The 22061-nt window shown below is 42.3% G+C and overlaps 1 long non-coding RNA gene across 1 annotated transcript; it reads left to right on the top strand.

The window, feature by feature from the left end:
- The first annotated feature begins 1326 nt into the window (after window positions 1-1326).
- On the top strand, window positions 1327-11698 carry LOC135511024 (uncharacterized). Its single transcript, XR_010451199.1, has 4 exons — window positions 1327-3660; window positions 5873-6015; window positions 6266-6336; window positions 6985-11698. It is a non-coding gene; the product is annotated as an uncharacterized LOC135511024 (long non-coding RNA).
- Window positions 11699-22061: the final 10363 nt, after the last annotated feature.

The raw sequence follows: 22061 nt of genomic DNA, 5'->3' as shown, positions 1-22061 counted from the left end.
ACAAGATTAAAGATTGAGAAGATTGGAGCACACACGCTTGACATAAGCGATGTGCCATTACCCAAGCCCTCTCTAAAACTGGTTATAAGGAGAGGGAAACTGCAGGCTGAAGCAACAGGTTCTCAAGGGAAAAAAAAAAGGGGCAGAAAGAAAAAATGGAGAAGACGATGTGGTGTCAAAAATGAGGGTGTGAAAAGAGAGCGGTCACCTGAAACTGAGTGAGTGTCCACGGTGGAACAGAGGTATTCAAATCCAGGCCTCAAGGTCTGCAGTGCTGCTGGTTTTCTTTTCTCCCAGGTTGTACATTTATTTATTAATATCATTGATTGTTCAGAGAATACACTCACCTAGTGTACAGAGGACTGAATCAGTCCCTGATTCGAGGGTTATTGGGGAAAAGTTTATAACCATCAGTGGTGCAGACCTCAGTCCAGATTTGAAGTAGTAGCGGTTACTAGTAGTGGCTAAGACCTTGGCAGTGAACTTACCCATTTGAAAACTAACTTTCATTTTGGTCTCTTCTCAGGGAAGAAGCTGAACCATCAGATTATGACCTTTGGACCAGCGTTAATAAAGGGGTCACGCTCAATGAAAGGGCCCCTGTCGATGAATCTGGTAAGAAAAGTTCCTTAGTGAGTGTAGAGCAGTGAACATCAAGCTCCTTAGATATGCAAAACTCCTGAATAAAGAATAAGAAACTAGAAATGACAGCCTTAAAGATGCAGAAGAACGTGGTTACTAGAACAAAATGGTCCAGATATTCTGCAGTAAACACTTTCCCTGCATCTATTAGGCTGCAGTACCTCGTTCTTTATTTGAAGTTCAATATCTCTTCACTGCACTGTATTGAGATTTGTTCAAATGTGGTCTAGTCTGTTTTTATCAAGCGCCGGATCTGTCTTACTTGTTCTCTTTGACTTCGAGTTAATGTCGATGTGGATGTTTTGCTCACTTCTCTCTTTTCAACACTAGGTGGAGTCCATGCTTCTCATTTCCCATCATCTCATAAGAGGGAGGAGGAACAGCCCATACAGACCTTTCACACAGAGGAGCACAGTGGTCATATGGCCGAAGGGCAGAACAGAGTAGAAGTCTCAGCGATTGTACCTCAGGACTCACTAACTCCTGAGCCATCCAACACCGCTCACAGAATTAATTCAGAGGAGCACAGTGGTCAGATGGCCGAAGGGCAGAACAAAGTAGAAGTCTCAGAGATTGTACCTCAGGACTCACTAACTCCTGAGCCATCCAACACCTCTCACAAAATTCATTCAGAGGAGCACAGTGGTCAGATGGCCGAAGGGCAGAACAGGGAAGAAACAGGACTCACTAACTCCTGAGCCATTCAACACCTCTCACAAAATTAATTCAGAGGAGCACAGTGGTCAGATGGCCAAAGGGCAGAACAGAGAAGAACTTTCAGAGATGGTATCTCAGGATTTTCTAACTCCTGAGCCATCCAACACCTCTCACAAAATTCATTCAGAGGAGCATAGTGGTCAGATGGCCAAAGGGCAGAACAGGGAAGAACCCTCTGAGATTGTACCTCAGGACTCACCAAGTCCTGAGCCATCCAACACCTCTCACAAAATTCATTCAGAGGAGCACAGTGGTCAGATGGCTAAAGGGCAGAACAGGGAAGAACCCTCTGAGATTGTATCTCAGGACTCACCAAGTCCTGAGCCATTCAACACCTCTCACAAAATTCATTCAGAGGAGCACAGTGGTCAGATGGCCAAAGGGCAGAACAGGGAAGAACCCTCTGAGATTGTACCTCAGGACTCACCAGGTCCTGAGCCATTCAACACCTCTCACAAAGTTCACTCCGAGGAGCACAGTGGTCGTATGTTCGAAGAGCAGAACAGAGACGAACTTCCAGAGATGGTTCCTCAGGACTTACTAACTCCTGAGCCAACCAACACCGCTCACACAATTCATTCTGAGGAGCACAGTGGTCAGATGGCTGAAGGGCAGAAGAGAGAACTCCCAGAGGTGGTACCTCAGGACTCACAAACTACTGAGCCATCCAACACCTCTCACAAAATTCATTCCGATGAGCACAGTGGTCAGCTGGCCGAAGGGCAGAAGAGAGAAGAAGTCTCTGAGATTGTACCTCAGGACTCATTAAGTCCAGAACCATTCAACACCTCTCACAAAAGCTTTCACTTACAGGAGCATAGTGGTCATATGACCGAAGGGCAGAACATAGAAAAACCTTTAGAGAGTGTACCTAAGGACTTACTAACTGAGATTGTACTTCAGCACTCGTTAACTCCTGAGCCATCCAACAGCTCGCACAAAAGAAGCCAGCGCGTCAAGGCATGCTCTTTCTGTGGCAAGACTTTCACTGACACACTGGGCTTGACAAGACACATGCGATCTCACATTGAGCAGAGGTCACACCAATGCACCCAATGTGGGCAAGACTATGATTCCAGTGAGGACTTAGAGGAACACCAGAAGAGAAGCTGTGAGGAGAAGATAAAAAAAGACATTGGTGTGGACAATGGTGGGGAAACTGTCCAGCAAAAAACGCATCTGAAAAGAGACAAAAAACCTGATCTGAAAGCAGACAAAAAACCTGATCTGAAAGGACACACAAAAGAGGGCTCCATAATGTGCCATGTGTGCGGGAAAGTAACTACTCGTATGTTGGGTTTGCGAAGACACCTTCTACTTCACTTCAACAATGGCGCATACAAATGCCCTGTATGTCCAACAACTTTTATAACAAATGCTGATTTGAGATCGCACCTGAGATTGAAAAGATCTTGTAGGGAAAAATGTTCTGATGAAGTAATTAATACCAAGGTCCATCTCCAATCCAACCCTGGTGAGTATAAGTGTCCTTACTGTGGGGACACTTTCCAGCTACCACATGATCTGAGAGCACACACCAAAGACTGTTCCAGAAAGTGCCATGTGTGTGGGAAAACAACTTTGAAGCCATGCGGCATGCGAAGGCACATGTTAAAGCACAACAACAATGGCCCCTACAAGTGCCCGGTGTGTCCAAAGACGTTTATATCCCATACTGATTTGAAGATGCACCTGAAAAAAAATAAGCAATGTAGGGAGAAATGTTCTGATGTCATGGTGAAGGAATTACTGTCTTCAGTAGATGGTAGATGTAGGAAAAATGAAACAGGAGTCATGACAAGCTGCCAACAGCCAAGCTCCAGCAACACAGGTGGGCCTTCGAAGAATATTGAACAGTTCTTTGAACAGTTCTCTTATGACTTTCAGGAATCCAATAACAGCGCGAGTAGTGATGTGAAGATGAATAGCCTCAATGAAAACTACAGTAAATACCAACCCATGAAGGATGTTGACTTGAATAGCCTCCATGAAGCCTCCATAGTGACCACTGAAGACTACAGTGATGAGATCAGTCAATACCAACCCATGAAGGATGTTGACTTGAATAGCCTCCATGAAGCCTCCATGGTGACCACTGAAGACTACAGTGATGAGATCAGTCGATACCAACCCATGAAGGACAAAAGGTCTGTGGATGATTCATTGGAAAATGAGATGCCCAATGACAAAGAACCAAACTCAACCATTGGCTTAACAGGGAAGCAGGTGTCCCAGACTGACCCAAAGTCTTTCCAGGATTCTCAACCAGAGATAAGCGGAGAAGTGAAGAGCGAGATACAGGTGATACCGGTTTTGACAATAGATATGACAATACTAAAGGCCCTGCAATTTGAGGTTTTAAGGAAATACAGGGCTCTAGAATCATTTTCCCCTGATGGCACTGGTGCCACTAACTTCTTCAGTTGGTGGCACCGGCTGTTATTTGGTGGCACCCCCAAAAAGGGGCATCACATAGACCTGGGCGATAGGAACACAAATCCATAATGCGGTAAATTGCCTGAATTGGTGCGATAACAATAAATAGAACGATACGTTTAAAACCATTTATTTTTTCTTTAAAACTACTTCTACTACTAGTTTGATGGTTTTAGCATAAATTATTCCATATTAGCAAACTTATTTGAATAATAAATAAATGTCATTTATGAAGTCAGTCATTCATAATGCTTTATCAAGAAGTGTAATAGACTACTGAGATGATATTCAGTAATTAAGTTGTTACATCTAACATGTCCAAGCAGGAATGCATGATTCAAAATATTTTGATATCCAATCTAATCCAATGATTGTCATGAATTTTGGGTAGACAATTAGGCTATTTGTGTTATATTTTACTGTCATAATAAGGGCTTTAGGCACTGCAGAGCTTGAGGCGTCACTATAGATATGGGTTCAATCCCGGGCAGTGTTGCAGCCGTCCGGAACCGGGAGACCCATGAGGCGATTCACAATTGGCCCAAAGTCATCCAGGTTAGGGGAGGGTCTGGCCGGCCCTGGATGTCCTCGTCCTCATCTCACTCCAGCGCAGCGTTACTCCTGTGACGGGCCGTGCTCATGCACACTGACACGGTTGCCAGTTGTACGGTGTTTCCTCTGACACATTGGTACGGCTGGCTTCCGGGTTAAGCGAGCAGTGTGTCAGGAAGCAGTGTGACTTGGCAGGGTCGTGTTTCAGAGGACGCACGGCTCTCAACATTCTCCGAGTCCGTACGGGAGTTGCGGCGATGGGACAAGAGTGTAACTTCCAATTGGATATCACGAAATTGGGGAGGAAAAGGGGCTTTAGAATTTTCATATTTTTTTGTTCAGATAGAGATGAATTTGCATTCCTCATCTTCATGCACACTAATATTATATATAGCTTAGGCCTAATTCAATTGGTACTAATTGTTGGTAGTAATTCACCACCTGAAGAAGTGAAAACCCAAAATGCATTAGATAGATAGATCACATTAGCTAGAACTCTAAATATAACACCTACTGCACCTATTGCATTTTGAAGTGGTATACAATCACGAGGGGCGATAGAGAGTGTGGGAAGCCATCTCGTTACATCCGGCCCCAGTGAAACAGGCAGGGCAGACACTTTTATTACAGGAATCATGAGGATAATGGACTTTACTATTTAACAAATTCACGGTTTTATCCAGCAAACAAAATAGGACGTTTTGATTGAGTTGACTGGGTAGAATGTTCAGCTTGCACCAGTAAGACCAATTATTTGTATTTACTTGCACAGCCAAGTCAGAGGGACTAAATGGTCACAGTCTGGAGCCCTGAAATGAAGGACAACAATGGCGTTCAACCCCTTTCTCCATATTGCATTAGTTTTTGCAGATGTGTAGAAGCTCGAAAATGTAAGGAATATGGCGGTAGCTCTCCTAAACTGGGCCCCTATTCACAAATTGTCTCAGAATAGGAGTGCTGCTCTCAGATCAGATCATGATAAATAAGCACTTGTTCTTTGAGAAGCTTTTGTATCTAGGGCCCTGATTGGAAGGCAAATTGAGCACCAACATGTTGCTGTAACGGAGTGCGTTTCATCCCACCAACATGTACACAATACTTGGCACTGAACTCATCCACTACACTCACCCCCTAGTAGTCTGCTACAGTAGTCTGTGATCCGGGTTACAGCACCATTGTAACAGAGTGAGTTCTGTCCCCACCTGGGACACAAACTCTGGGGGTTGCCTCTGGACTGGGCTAAGAGACATTCCTTTTATTTATTTATTTATATAGGTCAAAATTGAACTACTATATAATTTATCCCCATTTTCTTCCTATATATCATAAATTATCCACTTTTATGACACTTCAATATCATTTTGTCACTGGATAAAACCATCTGGTGTTGTCTACATGTTGATCCACCTTGATTTCAAGTTTGCTTAAGTGTGATACATTTAAGTTAATTCAAGAAAATAAATGAAAAGGCAAGGCTTTAAGTCAGAGTGTGCATTTTTATGACCATAATCTATATTTTATACAGAGAGGGAAACTGCAGGCTGAGGCCACGGGTTCCCACGGACAGAAAAGAAGAGGCAGAAAGAGAAAACAGAAAAGAGGACGCGGTGTCAAAAATGAGAAGAGCGAAGCAAAGGGTGTGAAAAGAGAGCGGTCACCTGAAACTGAGTGAGTGTCAGAGGTGGAACAGAGGAATTCAAATCCAGGTAGAAAATTAATTGACCAAGGAATACACTCACCTAGTGTACAGAGGATTGGATCTGTCCCTGATTTGAGAGGGTATTGGGGGAAGGGTGAAAACAGCAGTGGTGCAGACCTCGAGGCCCAGATTTGAATGCCCCTATTGTAGTGTCTAGGACCTTGGAAGTGAACTTACCCATTGAAAATCATAACTGACTTTATATTTGTCTGTCCTCAGGGAAGATGCCGAACCATCAGATAATAAACTTTGGACCACTGTCATTAAAAGGACCACTGTCTGTGATTCTGGTAAGGAGTGTTCCTTAGTGTGTAGAACAGTGAACATGAGCTCTTTATTCAAAACTACTGAATAAGCAAACTACAAATGACAGCCTTAAAGATGCAGAGAAATTGGTTACTATTGTTATGTTCTAATTTTCAGAGTAAATAACTCATGGACACTAGAGAAGCTTAACCAAGTTTAATTCTTCCCAAAGGGTCGCTACAGCTGTAATTCAGACACAAACATGGCTTCCCGCGTGGTAGTATTCATACTTCACTTTGGGTGGAGTCTCCTTATTGCTAAACAGTGCATCATTATTGCTGAGCAGGGAGCTGAGATAGATGAGCCTTCAACGGTTTCTCCCATTATTAGTACTGCCACATGCGATCGTGTTCCCTGCACTCAGCCCTTCCCAAGCTTCATTATGGCACCCCTCATGTCTCTTTAGTACCTAATGTTCCTATACTTCTGAGTATAACAATGTTCAAAGTTTCACCCAGAATCCAACACTAGACCTAAGCGTCCATGCTATTCTGCTGTCAGAATAACCAAGTGCTTATGTGTATCATTCTTTGAGTTCAGTGAACACTTTCACTGTATCTTTTAGGCTGCAGTACCTTGACTTTGTCAATAATATGTGGATGTCTTGCTCACTTTTCTCTTTTCAACACTAGGTGGTGTCTCAGAGAGTGTACCTCAGGACTCACTAACTCCTGAGCCATCCAACACCTCTCACAAAAGAAGTCAACGAGTCAAAGCATGCTCTTTCTGTCGCAAGACTTTCACTGAAACACTGGGCTTGACAAGACACATGCGATCTCACATTGAACAGAAGTCACACAAATGCACCCTGTGTGGGCAAGACTTTGAATTCAGTGAGGACTTAGAGGAACACCAGAAGAGTAGCTGTGAGAAGAAGAAGAGTGGTGATGACTACTGTGGGGGAACTGTCCAGAAAAAAAAATATCTGAAAAAAAACCCTGATCTGAAAAGAGACAAAAAGCCTGATCTGAAAGGAGACAAGAAAACTCATCTGAATAGAGCCAAAAAAAAATATCAGAAAAGAGACAAAAAATCTGATCTGAAAGGACACACAAAAGAGGGCTCCATAATGTGCCATGTGTGCGGGAAAGTAACTACTCGTATTGTAAGTTTGCAAAGGCACCTTCTACTTCACTTCAACAATGGCGCATACAAGTGCCCTGTGTGTCCAAAGACTTTTATATTAAATTGTGATTTGAGATCACACCTGAGATTGAAAAGATGTTCTGATAAAGTAATTACAACCAGGCTCCACCTCAAATCCAACCCTGGGGATTACAAGTGTCCTTACTGTGGGGACACTTTCCAGCTATCACGTGATCTGAAAGGACACACAAAAGACTGTTCCAGAAAGTGCCATGTGTGTGGGAAAATAAGTTCTGGAAAACTGGAAATGCGAAGGCACATGTTAAAACACGACAACAATGGCCCCATCAAGTGCCCGGTGTGTCCAATGACTTTTGTATACCATACTGATTTGAAGAAGCACCTGAAAACAAAAAAACTATGTAGGGAGAAATGTTCTGATGTCAAGGTGAAGAACAATGCTGATTTGAAATTGCCCCGAAGATTGAAAAGGTCTTATAGGAAGACATTTTCTGATGATGTAATTACAACCAAGATCCACTTCAAATCCAACTCTGGCGATTACAAGTGTCCCTACTGTGGGGACACTTTCCAGCTACCACGTGATCTGAAAGGACACACAAAAGACTGTTCCAAAAAGTGCAATGTGTGTGGGAAAACAACTTCAACGGCACGCGGCATGCGAAGGCACATGTTAAGACACAACAACAATGGCCCTTACAAGTGCCCGGTGTGTCCAATTACTTTTATATACCATCCTGATTTGAAGAAGCACCTTAAACTGAAAAAACATTGTAGAGCGAAATGTTCTGATGTGATGATGAAAGAAATACTGTCTTCGGGAGGCGGTAGATGTTGGAAAATGTTCAATGAAACAGCAGTCATGACAAACAGCCAACAACCAAGCTCCAGCAACACAGGTGGGCCTTCGAAGAGAATTGAAGAGCTCGCTCATGACTCGCAGCAATCCGATAACAGCATGAGTAGTGATATGAACCTTAATAGCCTTGAAGAAGACCACAGTGACAAGATCAGTCAATATCAACCCATTAAAGATGTTGACCTGAATAGCCTCTATGAAGACTACAGTCAGGAGATCAGTCAATACCAACCCATTAAGGACCCTGATGAGTACAATTGTCCTTACTGTTGGGACACTTTCCAGCTCCCAGATGATCTGAAAAGCCACACAAAAGACTGTTCCAGAAAGTGCCATGTGTGTGGGAAAATATCCTCAAAGGCATGTGACATGCGAAGGCACATGTTAAAACATGACAACAATGGCCCCATCAAGTGCCCGGTGTGTCCAAAGACGTTTATATTCCATACCGATTTGAAAACACACCTGAAAACAAAAAAACTTTGTAGGGAGAAATGTTCTGATGTGATGGCAAAGGAATTACTGTCTTCAGTAGATGGTAGATGTAGGAAAAATGTTAATGAAACAGGAGTATTGACAAGTTGCAATCAACCAAGCTCCAGCAACACAGGTGGGCCTTCGAAGGGCGGGCCTGTGTTGGGTTTGAAGAGCTTTGAAGAGTTCTTTGAAGAGCTCTCTAATGACTCCGATATCAGTATGAATAGTGACATGAACCTGAATAGCCTCGATGAAGACTACAGTCAAGAGTTCAGTCAATACCAACCCATTAAGGACGTTGACCTGAATAGCCTCGATGAAGACTACAGTCAAGAGTTCAGTCAATACCAACCCATTAAGGACGTTGACCTGAATAGCCTCGATGAAGACTACAGTCAAGAGATCAGTCAATACCAACCCATTAAGGATGTTGACCTGAATAGCCTCTATGAAGACTACAGTCAGGAGATCAGTCAATACCAACCCATTAAGGACGTTGACCAATCCAACCCTGGTGAGAACAATTGTCCTTACTGTAGGAAGACTTTCCAGCTCCGACATGATCTGAAAGAACACAAAAAAGACTGTTCCAAGAAGTGCCATGTGTGTGGGAAATCAACTTCGACGCCATGCGGCATGCGAAGGCACATGTTAAAACACTACAATGGCCACATCAACTGCCCGGTGTGTCCAGCGACTTTTGTATACCATACTGATTTGAAGAAGCACCTGAAAACAAAAAAACTATGTAGGGAGAAATGTTCTGGGGTGATGGCGAAGGAATTACTGTCTTCAGTAGATGATAGATGTAAGAAAAATGTTAATGAAACAGAAGTCATGGTAATTTGCGAACAACCAAGCTCCAGCGACACAGGCGGGCCTTCAAATAGCATTGAACAGTTTTCACATGATTTGGAGCAATCCAATAACAGCATGAGTAGTGATGTGAACCTGAATAGCCTCCATGAAGACAACAGTCAGGAGATCAGTCAATGCCAAGCCATTAAGGACATTGACCTATCCAACCCTGGTGAGTACAAGTGTCTTTACTGTGGGGACATTTTCCAGCTCCCAGATGATCTGAAAGGACACACAAAATACTGTTCCAAAAAGTGCCATGTGTGTGGGAAAATATTCTCAAAGGCATGCGACATGCGAAGACACATGTTAAAACATGACAACAATGGCCCCATCAAGTGCCTGGTGTGTCCAAAGACATTTATATTTCACACTGATTTGAAAACACACCTGAAAACGAAAAAACTTTGTAGGGAAAATTGTTCTGATGTGATGGCGGAGGAATTACTGTCTTCAGTAGATGGTAGATGTAGGAAAAATGTGAATGAAACAGGAATCATGACAAGGCTCCAAGAACCAAGCTCCAGCAACATAGGTGGGCCTTCGAAGAGCGGGCCTGTGTTGGGTTTGAAGAGCTTTGAAGAGTTCTTTGAAGAGCTCTCTAATGACTCTGATATCAGCATGAGTAGTGATGTGAATCTGAATAGCCTCCATGAAAACTACAGTCAGGAGATCAGTCAATACCAACCCATGAAGGATGTTGACTTGAGTATCCTCCATGAAGACTACAGTCAGGAGATCAGTCAATACCACCCTATGAAGGATACTGACCCGAATAGCCTACATGAAGACTTCAGTCAGGAGATCAGTCACTACCAACCCATGAAGGATGTTGACCTGAATAGCCTCCATGAAGTCTATAGTGATGATATCAGTCAATACCAACCTGTTAAGGACATTGACCCACAGGGGGACAGAAGGTCTGTAAATGATTCAGGGGTAAATGAGATGCCCAATGACAAAGAACCAAACTCAACCAACGGCCCAGGGCCTCTCCAGGACTCAATCTGAGCCAAACAGAGAAGCTAAGAACGAGATACAGGTGATACCGGTGTCAACAACACATACAACAAAACTAAAAGCCCTGCAATTTAAGGTTATAAGAAAATGATGAACAGCAACAACTTCCTTATATGTATTTGTTTTTTTTGTAGCTATTGTTATGGATTAGGTTAGGTCTTTAGAGATGATAGAGAGATTCCCACTAGTAATTACCAGTTGGAGGGCATTCAAGTGGATCTTTCCCAGTTGTATGCAGGGATTTGCGAATTTGCGAGATGTTTGAACGCAGCATAACCCGAGTGAAAAGTCAGTTGTCTCTTAGGTGGCGGAGTCTCTCGATAGTTTTGAGGTATCCCCGGTTTGTGAAGATACTCATGTTCATAAGAGTGCTGATGGCAAACCAGATGGGGAGAAGGATGATTTATGTGGGGACATAGAGGAAACATTCTTTGCCAGACTAGACGGTGGTTTCCAGGTAATGGTTCATCATAGTGAGAAAGTTTATTCTTGTGTGTATCTCGGTTAGAACTTCTGGGCAGAGATGTACAGTGCCGTGAAAAGTATTTGTCCCCTTTCTAATTTTCTCTGCTTTTGCATTATTGTTATACAGGGTAGCCTAGTGGTTAGAGCGTTGGACTAGTAACCGAAAGGTTGCAAGTTCAAACCCCCGAGCTGACAAGGTACAAATCTGTCGTTCTGCCCCTGAACAGGCAGTTAACCCACTGTTCCTAGGCCGTCATTGAAAATAAGAATTTGTTCTTAACTCTTGAAACTCCCCATCCCGGATCCGGGATCGTGACTAAAGCCTCAGGCTCATTAGCATAACGCAACGTTAACGATTTCTGAAAATCGCAAATAAAATGAAAATAATGCGTCTGCTCTCAAGCTTAGCCTTTTCTTAACAACACTGTCATCTCAGATTTTCAAAATATGCTTTTGAACCATAGAAATTGACTAATTTGTGTAAGAGTATGCAAAGCTAGCTTAGCATTTTGAGTAGCATTTAGCACGCAACATTTTCACAAAAACCAGATAACCAAATAAATAAAATAATTTACCTTTGAAGAGCTTCGGATGTTTTCAATGAGGAGACTCTCAGTTACATACCAAATGCGCAGTTTTTCCTGAAAGCGTCTGTGTGTAGGAGAAATCGTTCCGTTTTGTACATCGCATCTGGCTACCGAAACGAACCGAAAATTCAGTCACCTACAACGTCAAACTTTTTCCGAATTAACTACATAATATCGACCGAAACATGGCAAACGTTGTTTGGAATCAATCCTCAAGGTGTTTTTTCACATATCTCTTCATTGATATATCGTTCGTGGAAGCTTGCATTCTTCTCTAAATTCCATGGAAAAATACTTGCAGCTGACTTTTGCGCACCAATTTCGGCGCAGGACACCGGGCGGACACCTGGTAAATGTGGTCTCTTATGGTCAATCTTCCAATGATCTGCCTACAAATACGTCACAATGCTGCAGACACCTTGGGGAAACGACAGAAAGGGCAGACTTACTCCTCTCGCATTCACAGCCATATAAGGAGACAATGGAAAACAGAGCCTCAAAAATCCTGCTCATTTCCTGGATGCCGTCTCATCTTGGTTTTGCCTGAAGCTCACGTTCTAGGGCACGCACAGAAAATATCTTGGTAGTTCTGGACACGTCAGAGTGTTTTCTTTCGAAAGCTATCAATTATATGCATAGTCGAGCATCTTTTTGTGACAAAATATCTTGTTTAAAACGGGAACGTTTTTCATCCAAAAATGAAATAGCGCCCCCAGAGCATCAAGAGGTTAACTGACTTGCCTAGTAAAATAAAAATACTGAATTATCAGATCTTCACCCAAAATATAATATTAGATAAAGGGAACCTGAGTGAACAAATACACAATTACATACTTATTTCATTAACAAAGTTATGCAACACCTATTTCCCCTGTGTGAAAAAGTAATTTCCCCCTGACACTCGATAACAGTCTATGCCACCTTTAGCTGCAATGACTCCAACCAAACGCTTCCTGTAGTTGTTGATCAGTCTCATGTGGCTGTGGAGGAGTTTTTGCCCACACTTCCATGCAGAACTGCTGTAACTCAGCGACATTTTGGGGTTTTCAAGCATGAATTGCTCGTTTTAGGTCCTGCCACAACATTTCAACTGGGATGAGGTCGTGACTTTGACTAGGCTATTCCAAACCATCACACTACCACCACCATGCTTGTCTGTTCGTGTGAGGTTCTTACTGTGGGAATGCAGTGTTTTGGTTTATGCCAGGCATAATGGGACCCATGCCATCCAAAAAGTAGTAATTTTAAATTATCTGTCCATAGAACATTCTTCCAAGAGTTGATGATCATCAAGGTGCTTTTTGACAAACTTGAGTGAACTTTTTGGACAACATGGATCCCATAATGCCTGGTGATAACCAAACACTGCATTCCAAAGTAAGAACCTCAAACCCAACGGTCAAGCATGGTGCAGCTAGACAATGATCCAAAACACACTATCAAGTCTACATGAAAATGTCTAAAAAGCAACATATTTGAAGTTTTGAAATAGTCTAGTCAAAGTCCAAACCTAATCCCAAATGAGATGTGGCAGGACTTGAAACGAGCAGTTCATTCTTGAAAACCCACAAATGTTGCTAGGTTAAAGCATTTCTGCATGCAAGAGTGGGCCATAATTCCTCCACAGCGATGTGAAAGACTGATCAATAACTACAGGAAACATTTGGCTGCAGTCATTGCAGCTAAAGTTGGCACAACCTGTTATTGAGTGTAAGGGGGCAATTACTTTTTCACACAGGGGAATTGGGTGTTCCATAACTGTTAATACATTATTATATTTAAATAAAAATGTTTAACTTCGGTTTCCTTTAATATTAGGTTTTGGTTGAAGATCTAATATTCAGTATAAAAAATATGTAAAAATAGAGAAAATCAGAAAGGTGGCAAATACTTTTTCACAACACTGTATTTGAGGAAGTGTTGCCATCTGCACAGGATGAGGTTGATTAATGTTTCAATTTATGGGAGATGTTCTTTGTTATGTTGAGTGACACTGAGCAACTAGGTTCTCTTGGTGGTCTGAGAAAGCATTTGGTTCCCCGAGTGATCTGTTGGATTCAGAGTTTGTCAGTGATGATTTTGTTCCTTTAGCTGACATATTCTGTGAGGTTAGTGAGGATCCGCTGGAAGACCCGGTCTGGGTATTGCGGGATGACACGGCTGTGTCTTGTTACAAGAATAGGGTGCTTGAAGAATTGGGTTTGGAAAAGCCAGATCCACTACAGAGTGAGTTTTGTGGAGTTAAGTGTGAGGAGATGAAGATGTTGGTGGTTGCTCCAGGTCTCTAATCACTGGACACCTCTCAGATGGAGCTTGGTGCGTGTGACCATGGGCGCTGTGAATGGAGTTGGTCTCTCAGGGGGCGGAGTCTCTCAAGGAGAGTTTTGAGGTATCCCCAGTTTGTTAAGATGCTCATGTTCAGAAGATTGCAAACCAGATGGGGAGAAGGATGATTTGTGTGAGGACTCTGTGTCTCTGTTCCTCTCCCTCAAGTTCGAGTTGTGCAGGTTCAGGCAAAAATTAAACAGTTTAGCGCAGACAACGTTTTCTGCGCTAAACTATGTTTAATTTTTGCCTTTTGAAAATGACAACTTCCTATGTCCCACAGTTTGTGCTTCTCAGATTTCTTTCTAAAAATCAGTGCTTTGAGCTCACACAAAAAAAACTAAATTGAATTAAAATAATTGAAAGCTAAATTAAACCGAAATGTAGGCTAATCGCTCAGCACTAGTGTACATATTGGTCTCTTTAGTTAAGGAAGTTTTATGGGGGGGGGGGTGTATTACAAGTTTTGAAAAATTCAGGAAAATAGATTGTGGTGACTGTGAGGTTTTTTCTTGTTGGGGGAGAAGTTATAGAATAGGTTTGGTAGTTAAGTATGTAGGCTTAGGCCCCCTAGACATAGCGAGTCAGTAGGCGAGTCAATCGGTTTCATAACAATGTGTAGGAATAGGAACTCAAAAGTGTAGAAATGTGGCGGTAGTTCTCCTGAACCTGGGCCCCTATTCTCAGTGTTTTTGCCTTTCAGATAATAATAAATAAGAGAAGGAGTAGCTGATCCTAGATCAGCATTCATACTCTGAAAATCTTTAGAACCTTTATAATCTAGGACCCAGACTGAAAGGCAAATGGAGCACCATCATGTACACAACACTTGGCACTGAAGTCAACTGTACTGACAGACAGAGCTTGTGACACAGTGGGAAACGGTTCACTTAAGATCTTGGTGAGGATGACTTCACCACATGGTGACTACTAGTTCTAGCCTGTAAGTTTCTCATCCACTACACTCACCCCCTAGTAGTCTGCTACAGTAGTCTGTGATCCGGGTTACGGCACCATTGTAACAGTGAGTTCTGTTCCCACCTGGGACACAAACTCTGGGGGTTGCCTCTGAACTGGGCTAAGAGACATTCCTTTTTATTATTCTTTACAAAAATGTGACAAACTATATATCTTCTTTCCCCTTTCTCTCCCTCTCTTTATCCACCTTTTTAACACTTCTATAACACCTAACTATCATGTAATGTCACTGTATACTGTAAGTCACTTTGGATAACAGCTATGGGTTGCCTATCGGCTGAGCTGAAGTGATTTTTTTGTGTGCATGTTTTTCTTTTTACTTAATGTCCAAATGTGGTAACTGTATATTCTTTCTCCCTCTCTATATATCATTAATTACCCACTTTTATAACATTTTTATAATGCTTAAATGTCATGTCACTGTATACTGTAAGTCACTTTGGATAAAAGCATCTACGACGCTTTGTATTTACATGTTTATCCATCCGTTTTTTAAAGTTGACATTGGTGTGATACATTTCAATATATTAAAGAAGACAAATTAAAAGGCATGGCTGAGTCTGAGAGTGCATTTTTTTATGACTATAATATACTGAACAAAAATAAACCCAACATGTAAAGTGATGGTCCCATGTTTCATGAGCTGAAATTAAAGATCGCAAAAAATATTCATTATGCACAAAAATCTTATTTCTCTCAAATGTTGTGCACAATTTTTTTTATTACATCCCAGTTAGTGAGCAATTCTTTGTTGCCAAGATAATCCATTCACCTGACAGGTGTGGCCTATCAAGAAGCTGGTTAAACAGCATCATCATTACACAGGTGCACCTTGTGCTGGGGATAACAAAAGGCCACTTTAAAATGTGCCGTTTTGTCACACACATAATGCCACAGAGGTTTAGAGGGATTGTGGAATTGGCGTGATGACTACAGGAATGTCCACCAGAGCTGTTTCCAGAGAATTTCATGTTAATTGCACACTCCCTCAATACTTAGTGGGAGGCTGAGGAGTAATTCTGATTGGCTGGGCCTGGCTCCCAACTGCACCTCTGCCCAGTTGTGAAATCTATAGATTAGCGCATCATTTTTGTTATTTCTATTGACTGATTTCCTTCTATGAACTGTAAAATCTTTGCATGTTTGCAAAAAAAATTGTTGCATGTTATATATTTTTTTTTGTTCAGTATATACAGTGCCTTCGGAAAGTATTCAGACCCATTGAGATTATATTTTTTTCAGTAATCTACAGACAATACCCCATAATGAAATTAGCTAAATAAATGTTTGCAAATTTATTTCAAATAAAAAACAGAAATACCTTATTTACATAATTATTCAGACCCTTTGCTATGAGAGTCAAAATTGAGCTCATGTGCATCCTGTTTCATTGATCATCCTTGAGATGTTTTTTACAACTCGATTGGAGTCCGTCCGCCTGTGGTAAATTCAATTGATTGGGCATGATTTGGAAAGGCACACACCTGTCTATATAAGGTCCCACAGTTGGCAGTGCATGTGAAGGAATAAACCAAGCCATGAGGTTGAATGAATTGTCCGTAGAGCTCCGAGACAGGATGGTGTCGAGGCACAGATCTGGAGAAGGGTACCAAAAAATGTCTGCAGCATTGAAGGTCCCCATGAAAACAGTGGCCTCCATCATTCTTAAATGCAAGAAGTTTGTAACCACCAAGATTCTTAGAGCTGGCCACCCGACCAAACTGAGCAACCGGGGGACAAGGGCCTAGGCCAGGGAGGTGACTAACAACCCAATGGTCACTCCGACATAACTCCAGAGTTCCTCTGGGAAGATGGGAGAACCTTCCAGAAGGACAACCATCTCTGCAACATTCCACCAATCAGGCCTTCATGGTAGTGGCCAGATGGAAGCAACACCTCAGTAAAAGGCACATGACAGCCCGCTTGGAGTTTGCCAAAAGGCACCTAAAGGACTCTCAGACCATGAAAACAAGTGCTCTGGTCTGATGAAACCAAGATTGAACTCTTTGGCCTTAATGCCAAGTGTCACGTCTGGGGGAAACCTGGCACCATCCCTATGCTGAAGCACGGTGGTGGCAGCATCATGCTTTGGTGATGTTTTTCAGCAGCAGGGACTGGGAGACTAGTCAGGATCGAGGGAAAGATGAACAGCGCAACGTGCAGAGGGATTCTTGATGAAAACCTCCTCCAAAGTACTCAGGACCTCAGACTGGGGCGATGGTTCACCTTCCAACAGGACAACAACCCTAAGCACACAGCCAAGACAACACAGGAGTGGCTTCGGGACAAGTCTCAATGTCCTTGAGTGGCCCAGCCAGAGCCCAGACTTTGGAGAGACCTGAAAATAGTTGTGCAATGACGCTCCCCATCCAACCTGACAGAGCTTGAGATGATCTGCAGAGAAGAATGGTAGAAACTACCCAGATACAGGTGTGCCATGTGGAAAAAGTAAAGGGGGCTGAATACTTTCCAAATACACTGAGTGTACAAAATATTAGGGACACCATCTCTTTCCTTGACATAGACTGACAGAGTGAATCCAGGTGAACACTATGATCCCTTATTGATGTCACCTGTTAAATCAACTTCAATCAGTGTAGATGAACGGGAGGAGACTAGTTAAAGAAGCTTGACCCATCGACCTTTCGGTTAATGGTCCAACCGTCTCTAATGTTAAAGTTGCCGGGATTTCACACGCATCACACGTATATCAGTATACTCGTAACAACCTCAGAATTACGCAACTTCTATGAGATCAAATAAGCCTCACATATCAAAATAGCAATACATTTTATATTGACTAAATTTGACCATCTAGTAGAGAGGCTATGTCATATACTCTCAATGTTCCAGAATGGGATGAAAATGACAACCATAAGGGGCCAGGGTTCCGGCCTAGAAGCACGATTGATTTGATGATGGCGTCAACAGAGATGGTTGCCTCGCTTCTGGTCCTTAGGATAATATACAGTATTTTGTTTTATTTTTATTTATTATTTTTTTTACATTGTTAGCCCAGAAAATCTGAAGTGTTATTGCATACAGCCGGGAAGAACTGTTAGATATAAATGCGACGTCAACTTACCAACATTACAACCAGGAATACGACTTTCCTGAAGCGGATCCTTTGTTTGGACCTCCACCCTGGACGTGGGATCTTATCCCAGACACCGAGCCAAAACAACGCTGTCGCCACAGGAGGCAGAAGGAGCGGCCTACTGGTCGTACTTAGAAGGCTAGCACACTATACACCGCTTCCGAGCATATTACTCGCCAATGTCCAATCTCTAGACATCAAGGTAGACGAAATTAGAGCACGAGTTGCCTTTCAGAGAGACATCAGAGATTGTAGCATTCTCTGTTTCACTAAAAAATGGCTCATTCGGGATATGTTGTCAGAGTTGGTACAGTCACCCGATTTCTTCACGCATTGCGCCGACAGAAGCAACTCTCTGGTAAGAAGAAGGGCGGGGGTGAATGCCTTATGTTTAACGACTCATGGTGTGATCATAACAACATACAGGAATTTAAGTCATTTTGTTCACCTGACCTAGAATTCCTTACAATCAAATGCCGACCTTATTACAGTGCCTTGCGAAAGTATTCGGTCCCCTTGAACTTTGCGACCTTTTGCCACATTTCTGGCTTCAAAGTTAAAGATATAAAATTGTATTTTTTTTATGAAGAATCAACAACAAGTGGGACACAATCATGAAGTGGAATGACATTTATTGTATATTTCAAACTTTTTTAACAAATGAAAAACTGAGAAATTGGGCGTGCAAAATTATTCAGCCCCCTGAAGTTAATACTTTGTAGCGCCACCTTTTGCTGCGATTTCAGCTGTAAGTCGCTTGGGGTATGTCTCTATCAGTTTTGCACATTGAGAGACTGAACTTTTTTCCCATTCCTCCTTGCAAAACAGCTCGAGCTCAGTGAGGTTGGATGGAGAGCATTTGTGAACAGCAGTTTTCAGTTCTTTCCACAGATTCTCGATTGGATTCAGGTCTGGACTTTGACTTGGCCATTCTAACACCTGGATATGTTTATTTTTGAACCATTCCATTGTAGATTTTGCTTTATGTTTTGGATCATTGTCTTGTTGGAAGACAAATCTCCGTCCCAGTCTCAGGTCTTTTGCAGACTCCATCAGGTTTTTTTCCAGAATGGTCCTGTATTTGGCTCCATCCATCTTCCCATCAATTTTAACCATCTTCCCTGTCCCTGCTGAAGAAAAGCAGGCCCAAACCATGATGCTGCCACCACCATGTTTGACAGTGGGGATGGTGTGTTCATTGTGATGAGCTGTGTTGCTTTACGTCAAACATAACGTTTTGCATTGTTGCCAATAAGTTCAATTTTGGTTTCATCTGACCAGAGCACCTTCTTCCACATGTTTGGTGTGTCTCCCAGGTGGCTTGTGGCAAACTTTAAACAACACTTTTTATGGATATCTTTAAGAAATGGCTTTCTTCTTGCCACTCTTCCATAAAGGCCAGATTTGTGCAATATACGACTAATTGTTGTCCTATGGACAGAGTCTCCCACCTCAGCTGTAGATCTCTGCAGTTCATCCAGAGTGATCATGGGCCTCTTGGCTGCATCTCTGATCAGTCTTCTCCTTGTATGAGCTGAAAGTTTAGAGGGATGGCCAGGTCTTGGTAGATTTGCAGTGGTCTGATACTCCTTCCATTTCAATATTATCGCTTGCACAGTGCTCCTTGGGATGTTTAAAGCTTGGGAAATCTTTTTGTATCCAAATCCGTCTTTAAACTTCTTCACAACAGTATCTCGGACCTGCCTGGTGTGTTCCTTGTTCTTCATGATGCTCTCTGCGCTTTTAACGGACCTCTGAGACTATCACAGTGCAGGTGCATTTATACGGAGACTTGATTACACACAGGTGGATTGTATTTATCATCATTAGTCATTTAGGTCAACATTGGATCATTCAGAGATCCTCACTGAACTTCTGGAGAGAGTTTGCTGCACTGAAAGTAAAGGGGCTGAATAATTTTGCACGCCCAATTTTTCAGTTTTTGATTTGTTAAAAAAGTTGGAAATATCCAATAAATGTCGTTCCACTTCATGATTGTGTCTCACTTGTTGTTGATTCTTGTTGAAAAAATACAGTTTTATATCTTTATGTTTGAAGCCTGAAATGTGGCAAAAGGTCGCAAAGTTCAAGGGTGCCGAATACTTTCGTAAGGCACTGTATATCCTTCCAGGATACCCGGGCCAGATCGATTAGAAAGGCCTGCTCGCTGAAGTGTTTTAGGGAGCGTTTGACAGTGATGAGGAGTGGTCGTTTGACCGTATACCCATTACGGATGCAGGCAATGAGGCAGTGATCACTGAGATCTTGGTTGAAGACAGCAGAGGTGTATTTGGAGGGCAAGTTGGTTAGGATGATATCTATGAGGGTGCCCGTGTTTACTGATTCGGGGTTGTACCTGGTAGGTTCATTGATATTTTATGTGAGATTGAGGGCATCAAGCTTAGATTGTAGGATGGCCGGGGGGGTTAAGCATGTCCCAGTTTAGGTCACCTAGCAGCACTAGCTCTGAAGATAGATGGGGGGCAATCAATCCACATATGGTGTCCAGGGCACAGCTGAGGGCAGAGGGTGGTCTATAGCAAGCGTCAATGGTGAAAGATTTGTTTCTGGAAAGGTGGATTTTTAGAAGTAGAAGATCGAATTGTTTGGGCACAGACCTGGATAGTATGACAGAACTCTACAGGCTATCTCCGAAGTAGATTGCCACTCCACCCCCTTTGGAAGTTCTATCTTGTCGGAAAATGTTATATTTAGGGATGGAAATTTCAGGGTTTTTGGTGGTCTTCCTAAGCCAGGATTCAGACACGGCTAGGACATCAAGGTTGGCAGAGTGTGCTAAAGCAGTGAATAAAACAAACTTGGGGAGGAGGCTTCTAATGTAACCTCTTAGCCTCTCTAGGCAACCCGACGCGCTTGCGTCCCACCTTGCCAACAAGAAATGCAAATGCGCTACACCAAATGCTAATAGCACTCGTTAAAACTCAAACGTTCATTAAAATTCACATACAGGGTACTCAATTCAAGCTACACTTGTTGTGAATCTAGCCAACGAGTCAGATTTGTAAAATGCTTTTCGGCGAAAGCATGAGTAGCTATTATCTGATAGCAGGCAACACGCCGAAATACCAGAAGGGACGTACACAAAGGAATTAGCGTAGCCGGCGCTACACAAAACGCAGAAATAAAATATAAAACATTCATTACCTTTGACGAGATTCTTTGTTGGCACTCCTATATGTCCCATAAACATCACTATTGGGTCTTTTTTTCGATTAAATCGGTCCATATATACCCTAAATATCGATCTATGAAAAGTGTGATCCAGGAAAAAACAGCGTTTTAAAACGCAACGTCATTTTTTTAAATTAAAAAAGTCGACGATAAACTTTCACAAAACACTTCGAAATACTTTTGGAATCCAACTTTAGGTATTAGTAAAAGTTAATAATCTATCAAATTGATCACGGGGCGATGTGTATTCAATAGCTCCACGTCTTGAACTCATGGTCGAAAATTTCTCCCCCAAAACATCCTGTCGGAGACCGGAAGGAATGGGTTCTCTCTTACTCGTTTGACCAAGAAACAAAGCCCAGGCAATTGACAAGACTGGCGATATCGTGTGGAAGCTGTAGGACTTGCAATCTCAGCCCTATGTAATTTGGTTTCCCATAAACAATACATGCAAGTGGCGCATTGATACTTTTTCCAGTTTTCAGTGATCAGTTTTTCTTGCGCTTTTCGATGAAACACAGGCTCTGTTATAGTCACAGCCGTGATTTAACCAGTTTTAGAAACGTCAGAGTGTTTTCTATGCACACATACTAATCATATGCATATACAATATTCCTGGCATGAGTAGCAGGACGCTGAAATGTTGCACGATTTTTAACAGAATGTTCGAAAAAGTAGGGGGTAGGCTTAACAGGCTTTAGAGCAACCCCCCTACTTTTTTCAATTTCCGCCTGAAGACATACC

Source organism: Oncorhynchus masou, chromosome 3, assembly GCF_036934945.1.
Source record: "Oncorhynchus masou masou isolate Uvic2021 chromosome 3, UVic_Omas_1.1, whole genome shotgun sequence".
Lineage (NCBI taxonomy): Eukaryota > Metazoa > Chordata > Actinopteri > Salmoniformes > Salmonidae > Oncorhynchus > Oncorhynchus masou.
The sequence above is the reverse complement of the archived record's forward strand: the minus strand, read 5'-3'. Positions and strand labels throughout refer to the sequence as shown.